The sequence below is a fragment of the Rhinopithecus roxellana genome, chromosome 4 (genome assembly GCF_007565055.1).
Source record: "Rhinopithecus roxellana isolate Shanxi Qingling chromosome 4, ASM756505v1, whole genome shotgun sequence".
NCBI lineage: Eukaryota > Metazoa > Chordata > Mammalia > Primates > Cercopithecidae > Rhinopithecus > Rhinopithecus roxellana.
This window is the reverse complement of record NC_044552.1, coordinates 25,856,027-25,867,022: the sequence shown is the minus strand read 5'-3', so window position 1 is coordinate 25,867,022 and position 10,996 is coordinate 25,856,027.

Genomic DNA, 10,996 nt, shown 5'->3' with positions numbered 1-10,996 from the left:
GATTTAGATTCCTCTCACCTTACAAATCCATAAGCCACCATTTCCCCGGATATTTCTGGATGACCAACTTTTCTGGTCAGATAGTCCAGACCCCACAGAACAGAGCTGGAGACCATCCTCAATCTCTGGATCCCCCTGAGCAAACTCAAATTGGATAAAGCAAACTCCTCTTTGTTCTGAAGAATAATTCAGCCCTCAGGCCCTCTTCCTATCCAAACACTATAAAAATCTCATGAAATTTTTTTTGAGACAGTGTCTCACTCTGTCACCAAGGCTGGTGTGCAGTGAGGCAATCTCGGCAGAATGTGCAGCACCATATCTGGCTAATTTTTTTTTTTTTTTTTTTTTTTTAGTAGAGATGGGGTTTCACCATGTTGGCCAGGCTGGTCTCAAACTCCTGGCCTCAAGTGATCCACCCACCTTGGCCTCCCAACGTGCTGGGATTATAGGCATGAGCCACCACACCCAGCCCCATTAAATATTTTTTAATACCAAAAGAAAAATGAGTTTCATAGTTAACTTCAGCCTACCCCAGATCAGTTCGAACAACATTCAACTTTTGTCTTCTGCTTTCTGAACACAAGTCATGAGCTGACTATTCTCATAACCACACACCCCGGGAGTCTGCATCCTGAACAGGAGGACAAGGCTCCTACAGCCATCTAAGACTTACCTCAGAGGCTTTTGCCACAAGAAGTCTGTAGCTCCTAGAAGAGCCACAGTGAAGAGTCGGGGCAGTGATAAGGCCCTGTGGGGGCATAGCCTCAGGTTTCCAGAGGAGTAATGGACATGTGACCCCTGGGGGATCACCATCAACACCTGAGCCTGAGCTGATACCCCCCCCCCCGGGAGCTCTCTGGCTCCTCCAAAGAAGAATTGTTAGGGGGCACAGGGAGCCCCTCAGGCCCACTTACCACTGAGCAGATGGTCAGGGATACATTTCCTGACCTTAACATGAAGTACGGAAAGGAGGTTTCAGAGAAGGAAGTCGGAGGGAAGGAGAAAATGTGGGACCCATCAATCATGTTATGGAAGGAGACATCCCCTTCACTGGAGTCCAGGAAAACTCCCACCTTATAGGAAATCTGCCTACGGTATAGCAAAGTATCAGGTTCAGTCCTGGCACAATATCCATTGTCATATCACCCCACAACACAGAACCCCTTATCTGGGGACTCTTTGTACCAATCTGTCCTTTTCACATCTTCCCTACAAATCCCCAGAGTCCACTCACGGCTGTCCCATGCTTGACCTCCACCTCCTAGTAACATCGCCCTGATGTGATGCCCTCAAGGCCCAACATGCTATAGGTGCCATCTGAGCCCCTACGGGTGTCCTTCCAGGTCACACTCTTCTTTTCATGAGAGGTGGCAAGGCTGGGATGGGCAGAGCCTGGATCCAGAGTGACAGACCCTGTAGAGAGTTACCAGTCACACAAGGCCCTCCCCTGCCCCATAACAAGGATACGCAACACCTCCCCCCTCACCACCTCCCACCCCGCTGCCAAGCCACTTAGCTGCCTGGGAGAGGTATAGCCCCCTGAGATAAGAGCTTTGTGACTCAAGCCCACACTTTCCAAGCAGAAGAAGAAACCAAAAGGCTGATTTGGGGATTAGATATGTCACAGGCTCCTTGAAGACCAGCCCCAGTTTTATGACTGTTACCTCCACCACCCACCCCATCATTACTGATAGTACCAGCATCTGCGTCATCACAGAGAACTGAAGGAGGAGCCGGAAGCCAAGGGGGCAGCAGGAGGAGCACCCAGAAAGAACACAAAGTCACTCACAGGCCTGGAACTGTTCTTTCCGCCAGTCTGCAAGAGAACCACGCATTTCATATCAGGGATTTGCAGAGACTGTACATACTAGAGTCAACACCTAATCTTTTGAAGCAGTGATGCAGGAGTTATAGGGGAAAATGTGTTTGAAAATATTCCAGTGATGTATTTTTTTCTTTCTCACACACACTTGCGCATGCACACACACACACACACACACACACACACACGATTGTGCTGCAGCCTTCCCATGATGGCTAAGCCATAAAGCTTAACACTCAGTGATTAAGAGTCTGGATACCGACCTGGACAGAAAATTCACCGTCCAGAGTCAACTGTAAAATTATGCTTTTCAAATCCCTAGCCATGCAATCATCCTGAAAACTAAGTTGTTTGAGTTTTTTTGTTTTTGTTTTTGTTTTTGTTTTTGTTTTTGAAAGAACTGGGGAGATTGAAATTTCTAAGACCTTCATTTACTTATGAAGAAGTGACTGAGGTGAACTTGTAGGTGGCCTCTAAGCCATGGGCAGAGAGAGAATGACATCTAGCTGAGCTGAACTTGGAGCATGACTGTAAACCATGAATGGAGAGAACACAGGATACAGAATAAGAGAAATCTTGACCGATTAGAAAGCAATGGAGAGGTTTCTATGATGGGAGAGAGAGAAGTTCAAAGCAGAGAACTCATCCAGTAAGAGGTCATATAGTAGTGATATTTCTCCCCCTTTTCACAGACTGGTGGGAGCAAAAACATTCCTACAGATACGGGAGAACTCAAAAACATTAGATATAGTCACCTGCCCCCTCCAAGAATTGCTCAAAGAGGTAGAAAGCTTCCAGAAGAAATCCCACTGCGATAGGCCTCCAAAAATGCCCAGGTCCCAGCCCCAGAATGTGTGAATATGTTACATACATGGCAAAGGGGACTTTATAAATGTGATAAAGGTTAAGAACCCTGAGATGGAGAGATTATCCTGGATTATCCAGGTGGGTCCAGCCTAATCACATGAACCCTAGAAAGCAAAGACTTTTCTAGGCTGTGGTCGGAGAAATAGATGTATTCACAGAAGCAGGGCTGCAGACATGCTATGTTGCCGGTTTTGAAAGAGACCCACAAATCAAAGAAAGCAGATGGCCTCTGGAAGCTGGGAAAGACCAGAGGCTCCAGAAAGGAACTCAGCCTTGTCTACATCTTATTGGACTTCTGACCTACAGAGCTGTAAGATAATAAATCTGATGGTTTAAGCCACTAAGTTTGTGGTAATTTGTTATGGCAGCAAACAGAAAACAAATAAACCCACATAGGGCAAGTGCCATCTCCAACAAGGAACAAGGCACCAACAAAGGAAGGTGTCAGGAGAGAGGAGGAAGTTCCCCATCATCTGCACATGGAAAGCTGAGGACCCAGAAAATCTCACATGTTCTGCTGGAAAGTGGAAAGGCAGAGGGGTGCCCCGAGAGCCGGTGAACCAGGGAAGGCCTGGGGTCAGTGGAAGAAGCCATATCAATCTCGTATCCACAGACAAGTTGCCCAGACCGGGAACTTTGGGTCAAGGGAGGAAGAACTAACAATATCCCCAAACAGCCAGATGGGACCTGCTCATTCTCAGCAGACACCAAGCCAAGGACCTTAAGGATCAGATCATACCAGCCTCCCCAGGGTAAAGATCTACAATGACTAAGAGTGAAGCACAGGGTCCCTTCTCCCTGACTGTCCTAAGCACATATAATCTCCTCCAACCTCTATACTCCCTTTTGGGAAGAAGAAAGGAAGATCAGTGACCAAAGCAAAGCCTATGTATGTCACAAGACCCCAAAATATCTTTAGTTGGAGAGTTTTTGCCTCCAACAGAGTGAAGTCTCAGGAACAAGATTAGAACAATTAAAGAAATAAGTAAACAACAGTTACCTTGCACATTTGGGTGTGTTTGTGACTACCATTGCCACTTACACAGGTTCAGTCAGATCAATCGGCATTTATACCTTTGCTTATTTGCTTGATGGAAACAGAATCACATAAAATGGTTGCATGGCCCAGGTGACCCTTTGAGAAAAGTGAACTTTAATTTACTTGTTTCTCACCAAGACATAAGTTGGTACTGAACTGTAAACTTCTATAGCATAACTTTAGAGATTACCAAAGAAGAAGAAGAAAGAGGAAGAGAAGGAGGTAGAAGAAGAAAAAGAGAGGGAGGAGAGGAGAAAAGAGAACTGGGATTTAATTTTGAGACTCCAATGTATAAAGTGCTATGCTGCACACTCTACTGCATTCTTCGCTTAATTTCCACAGCACATCTTTAGGCTACAAATTATTGTTCTAATTTTATGAATAATGTGAGATCAGACATTTATCTACCTCACACTGTGAATCTGTCAGTACGAAAATGTTGACTCCATATATCCATGCAATCTAGATGGGGTGCGATGGCTCACGCCTGTAATCCAAGCACTTTGAGAGGCAGAGGCGGGTGGATTGCCTGCGCTCAGGAGTTTGAGATCAGGCTGGCCAACATGGCGAAACCCCATCTCTATTAAAAACGTAAAAAACTAGCCGGGTGTAGTGGTGGGCACCTGTAATTCCAGCTACTCGGGAAGCTGAGGCAGGAGAATTGTTTGAACCCAGGAGGTGCAGGTTGCAGTGAGCTGAGACCACACTACTGCACTCCAGCCTGGGTGACAGAGTGAGATTCTGTCTCAAAAAAATAAGATATAATAATAAATATATGCAATATATACATTAAAACACACAGACTTTTATTCAGCATGAAGGGGAGATGGTAAAAGAAAACTATCTGATCCTCATTTTTTTACGAGAGAACCAGTCAAACTCCTTAGGTGTGTTCCTCGTGCATCTGGTCCCCAGCCTCCTTCATCCCATGGCTCACCCCTCTCTGTCTCTCAGTCTCTGTCCCTGACCATAGGCAGAATCATCCAGAGCAGGGGAAGGATATGTCACACAGGCTCCCAGGCACAGATCCTAAACTCACCCTGTATTAAAAAGTCCTCGGGTAACCCTTCATTTCATTAGGACCCCCTCCTCCAATACCCCTGCTCTGACCGCTGCTGGAAGGGTGAGATGGTCTCATTATCAAGACAAACTCAATTAAATGTTTACTTCAAAATTACTTAAAAATAGATATGTCTTTACTGAAATCTCTTAAAGAGGTATCATGGAGGTGGTTACATTTCATGCACCCAGATAACCTGCAAATTCTCTTCACACTTCCCAGCTCAAAGCACCTCAGCTATGATTTTTCAGCCACTCTTCCCCCACCCCAGGCCATCCAGAATCTCTACAAGTGTCCTGCATGTCTCCTCTCTCTTCCCCATCTAATCTTCTCCTCCCTGATTTGCCTACCACCCTTTCTCAGGTAAACAGTTTTTAACCACTCTAGGTTTCTCCTTTTACAGTCTTCACACATTACTCCTAAAAACCCCAACCAAGCACCAAGCCCACCGGGCAAAACAGAATTCTCTTATAAGCAGAGACAACGGTTATGAATAAATTTTTTTTTTTTTTTTTTTTTTTTTTGCGACGGAGTCTCACTCCATCACCCAGACTGGAGCGCTATGGCTCCATTTCAGCTCACTGCAAAGTCCACCTCCCGGGTTCAAGTGATTCTCCTGCCTCAGCCTCCCAAGTAGCTGGGATTACAGGTGCGTGCCACCATGCCCAGCTAATCTTTGTATTTTTGGTAGAGACAGGATTTCGCCATGTTGACCAGGCTGGTCTTGAACTTCTGACCTCAAGTGATCTGCCTGCCTCAGCATCCCACAGTGCTGGGATTACAGGCGTGAGCACTGTGCCCAAATGGTTGTTAATAATTATAAGTTGCATTTTTATTTCTATAATACAAACGTATACACAGAATTTCGCATGTAATGTCAGGTGGTTCACAGACCCCATCCCAGGACTGTAAACATCCTGGAGGTTCTAGATCCCAGATTCAGAACATTTGTTCTAAAGCAACTAATTTGTCAGCAACCAAGGAAGTTGAGAGGAAGAAACCCAGCTTGGACCATGAATTAAAGCATGAGGAAGCAGAGAGAAAACCAGTATCCTAGAGGCAGAAGACTGGAGGAAAACAGGAAACCAAAACTGGACCAGAAAGTGTCGGAACTCTGGGGTAAGAGAGGTACAGAACCAAGGACTCCCAAAGGAAAATCTGATCCCTGAAAGTGCAAGCATAATTTCTAAAATCTTGAGGCCATTAAGTCCTGATCTACACAGTCATTACGCTGCTCCTGATTTCCTCACAGCTGAACTCTCCATTGTCACTACACCAGCGAGAAGCATCAGCAGAACAGGTGTTTTCAGAGGGTTTCGGTAACCGTAACAGTGACCTGCAGTAGAGGAAGGGCCAAGAATCATGGCTGACCTGTGTTCCCAAGGAGGAGTCCCTGCAGTCTTCCAACAGAGGCTACAAGACTGACAACGAGAGCAGGGACACCAACCCCATTCTAGGGTGGGGATCACTGACAGAGAAGAGGACAGGACAGAGGCTGGAGGTAAGACCAAAGGAAACATCAGTCACTTACCCACGTACAGCTGGGTCTTCCTCCAGGCTGAAAGGGAACACGCCCTGGTGAGACCTCAGCTAGAGTGAGCCTGCTGAACGTGGTTCTATCGGCCCTTGCCTCCTCTCTGTTTGAATGGTGAGACTGTCCGTAGGAGGAGAGGGGCTGGGCAGCAGGCCGCTGTGGGAAATTCCCTGGCACAGGGCAGGAAGCCTGCATTAGGGTCTGAGTTCTACCACTGTCAGGCTACTGAATGACCTTTGACTGTCGAATGGCTGTCTGTGCCTCAGAAACCTCAAAACTTCATAATCTAACTTCATTCACTTTTGCTTCTAAGAATTAAACTTATACTATATGTGAAAATATTTTAGGGAATAAAATTATGATTAGTCCACGATTGTAAGAAAGCATTATTATGGTTTTTTCTAGCAAAGATATTTTTGGTAAATTCCTGGAAAGGAGGAGTGATTTAAGGACATGGATGCGAGGTGAGTTCTGGGGTGAATGTGGCCAGCTTTTAGCAGATAAAACTTTTCTTTTTTTTCTCTTTTTTTTGAGATGGAGTCTCACTCGTCGCCCAGGCTGGAGTGCAGTGGCACCGTATCAGCTCACTGCAACCTCCGTCTCCTGGGTTCAAGCAATTCTCCCGCCTCAGCCTCCCAAGTATATGGGATTACAGGTGCCAACCACCACGCCCGGCTAATTTTTTTATATTTTTAGTAGAGACAGGGTCTCACCATGTTGGCCAGGCTGGTCTCGAACTCCTGACCTCAGGTGAGCTGCCCATCTCGGCCTCCCAAAGTCCTGGGATTACAGGCATGAGCCACTGCGCCCGGCCCAGATAAAACCTTTCTAAAGATAAGCACCGCTATCCTGGGGAGCATCAGCTCATCCCACCGCATTCCCATGTGAGGTCAGCAGTCCAGTCCTTTCCCCATCACTTTTTGTTCAGCACCTTCAGGAGAGGGAGAAAAAAGACTCCCTGGATAGCATTGTGGGGTTGGGAGGGGAGGTCACACTCCAGAACTTATGTGTTTATATAACTCATTTATTTATATATAGCTCAATTTATTTATTTATATAGCTCATTTAATAAAACATCAGAGCATCTGGCTTATAGCTACCAGAAGCAGACCAAGAGTCAGATGCATTGAAAGCTAAAAAATGAACAATATGGTGGACAGGCCAGGGTTGGACCAAGACCCATGATGCATAACAGGCTCCAGGGGTCACCATCACACCCAGGTCCCAGGCACTGGGTGGGAAACAGCTGCCCAGATGTGGGAAAGCCCACGGAGCAGGGTCTACCTCCCACCAGCTTCCATTTCTGTCCCCAGAGAAGGGGGTCCACATGTCTGAACCCAGACAGACATCAGGGCATAGGCGGGACAAGAGACCGAGGGACATCTGGAGAGTTACTCACTAGCCAGGTGAGCTGCCCTCCTCCAGCCTGAAAGGCAACACACAGGAAACAGGTGAGCTAAGAACCGGAACATCTCCTACAAAGGCGACATGGAGAGCCCAACAGGGAAAGCAGAACTTACAAGATCTGCCTTGAGTTCATCTGAAAGAGAATGAAAAAGGCATGAACTCCCATCCCTAAGAAAAGGAAAGACTATGCCTAGAAAACCCACAAAAAATTACTTTTCTGTATCTAAGAGGAAGTTCTAATCCCAGACCCAGCAGAGCCTCCAGGGCTCCAGCAGTCCTCTCCGGATCCCCTCCGTCACCTGCTCTGGGCCCCGGGCCCTGGGTCTCCCCAGCCAGCTGGCCCCACAGACTCTCAGCCCCAGCTGCTGTACTTGCCAGCCTTGGCCCTGTCTTGCCGCCAGCCTTCAGAGCCCCCTCCTTTGTTCATCGCTCCTCCTCCTTAGTCCATTGCAGAGTCTCCTGTTCCTGCTGCTCCTTTGTGGAACGTTCTCTCATGATAAAATAGCCAGCCCCAAAGAGGAGGAGCCCCAGTATGATCAGACTCGCAGTGAAAGCTGGCTTCCAGGGAGAGGCCTGAGGGCAGCACAGCTCTGTGGCCCAGGCAGACACCCAGTCAGTGGGGAGGGGAACACCCCACGACAGCCAGCCCAGTACACCCAGGGATACCAGCCCCTCCCTCCGGCCCTGCTGGGAGGGAGCAGCAGTGCTGACCTGGGATGAAAATGGCCATTTCCTTCTCCTGGCCCAGGATAGGGTTGAGGATGGAGCAGGTGACTTTCCTCACAGAGCTGTCTCTCACCCACAGAGCGGCCCCCACACTGAACAGCCCTTCAGCATCTTGGGCATGGGCCTCAGAGAATGCCAGGACCTTCCCTCCGCTGCTGTCTCTCCACTGACATTACTCCACTGCACCTGGGGCTCCGGGAACCACCTCAAGGCCGTACACACCACACGGATCCCATTCTCTTCTGGCCCTTCAATGCGCACTTGAGGCACAGAGCCCATCTCTGCAGGAGGGAATCTGTGGAGCCCAGGAAGGCCCCCTTGGGCCCTGGGACCCCAGCAGTGCCTGCGTGTTGCGCAACTCCCAGGGGAGACATTCACATGAATTCTGGGGGTCCTATGGGAAGGCCGGCCCCTGGAGGGGGCAAGGTAGTAGCCCTGCCACGGGCACAGAAGAAAGAAGCACAGGGACCCATAGAGGGGCACAGAGGTTGGGGCTCTTCTCCCCAACCACTAACACAAAAATCTGAGGCCCAGAAGAAACAGGAGGAATTTTGTCCCAGCATTCCATCTAGCACCTCCACCCTTCTTGCCTCACACTCTCTCCTGGGCATCTTTTCTCATGCCCTCTGCCTGCCCACTTCCAAAATTATATTGATTGACAACCCTGTCTCCCAAACTTCCTTTCCTTACAACCACATCTCTGTGGGCTATCTCTCCACCACGATTTCTCACATACACTTCAAACCCAAAATAGACCTGAATTCATAATTTTGCTCCAGCTGTGGTAAATTGATTATATTAATATCCCCAGTTCTTCACTATTCTTTATGTCTAGCTCACCCTTTGCTGCATATGTTTTTGTGACTTCACACTCTGCCTCCAGGCTCAGTCATGTGACTTGATTTGGCAGATGAAAGTGAATGTGACTGAACAGATGTTTGAAAGGCACGTGCAGCATTGCTTTTACCCTCTGTCAAGTCCACGGGAAGCCTGTTACTGGGCGAGCCACTGGAGCGTGAGGCCCAAGAAGCATCACTGGTCACCCCAGCCTTTCCAGCCGAAGCTGTCCTAGGTCAGCCAACAGCCAATTGATCACCAGAAGTGTGAATAAACCCAGCCAAAGTCCACATGGGACCTTTTCAGCTGACTGAAGATATATAAGTGAACCCAGTTGAAATTAGCCAAGTCGGCTGGGCGTGGTGGCTCATACCTGTAATCCCAGCACTTTGGGAGGCCAAGGTGGGTGGATCACCTGAGGTCAGGGTTTTGAGACCAGCCTGGCCAACACGGTGAAACCCTGCCTCTACTAAAAATACAAAAATTAGGCAAATGTGGTGGTGCACACCTGTAATCCCAGTTACTCGGGAGGCTGAGGCACGAGAATGGCTTGAACCTGGGAGGTGGAGGTTGCAGTGAGCCAAGATTGCCCCACTGCACTCCAGCCTGGGCGACAGAGCAAGACTCTGTCTCAAAAAAAAAAAAAGAAAGAAAGAAAAAAGGAAATTAGCCAAATCTAGTCCAGATTAGTTGAACTCCCTTAAATGCCCAAATTAAATACATATTTATTGCCATATGCCACTGAGACTTTATAACTGTTCATAACACAGCATCATTACAGCAACAGGTAATGGATGCACAATTAGCAATCCTCCTACACTAAACAACAAGCCAAAGCAAACCCCTAGGAGTCTCTGCAATCCCCTCTTGATCCTCCAAGCTCTCTGTGTCCCTAGATCTATTTACTAGGTTAAGTCTAGTTTGTAACCTCTCTGATATCTAACCCTCCTCTCCCAACCCACTGCCCCTGGCTGCTGCCTGAGGTCAGGCAGTCATCCTCTCCACCTCAGAACTGCACCCCATGTCTCCAGTCTCATTGGTCTTGCATTCATCTTTCTCATAACTGCCAAGAGAGCATTCCCAGCACTGCTCTCTTTGCAAGTTCCTCAGCCCTGCATCCAAACTCCATTCCACAGCACACAAAGCCTCCGCTGATCCAGAGACCGCCTTCCTCTCCAACCTGTCTCTCTCTACCTCCCCCACCCCACCAACTCCACCATCTGTGCCCTTCAGGGCCCACACACCCCAAGGACTATCTGGGTAACTGCTAACAGCCCCAATCACCAGGCTGTGTGCTCTCCCTGCCCTTTCATGTTCTAGTCCATCCAGCTAAAGGACTCTCAGAACCTCATCTGGTGAGCTCATGTGCCAGCTCAGGTGTCCAATCAGATGGCCTCCGCAGCCTGACGGGTTGAGCAGTAACAACTGTGAATCTGGGTAAGATCTTCTGACCACATGATGTGAGCCAGAAATGATGTCAAAGAGACTCCCTCACTGGCTTGTGTTCCTGGCCCCAGGCCTTTCTATGAAAGACTCTCCACCTCTGTGATTCTCAGTCTCCAGCATGCGCCTGAGACACCAGGAGGGCTTGTAAAACAAATTGCTGGGCCCCACCCCAGAGCTTCTGGCTCAGCAACTTCTAAGGTGTTCCCAAGGATGCTGATGCTGTTGGCCCAGGGACCACACATTGAGAACCGCAGCTCT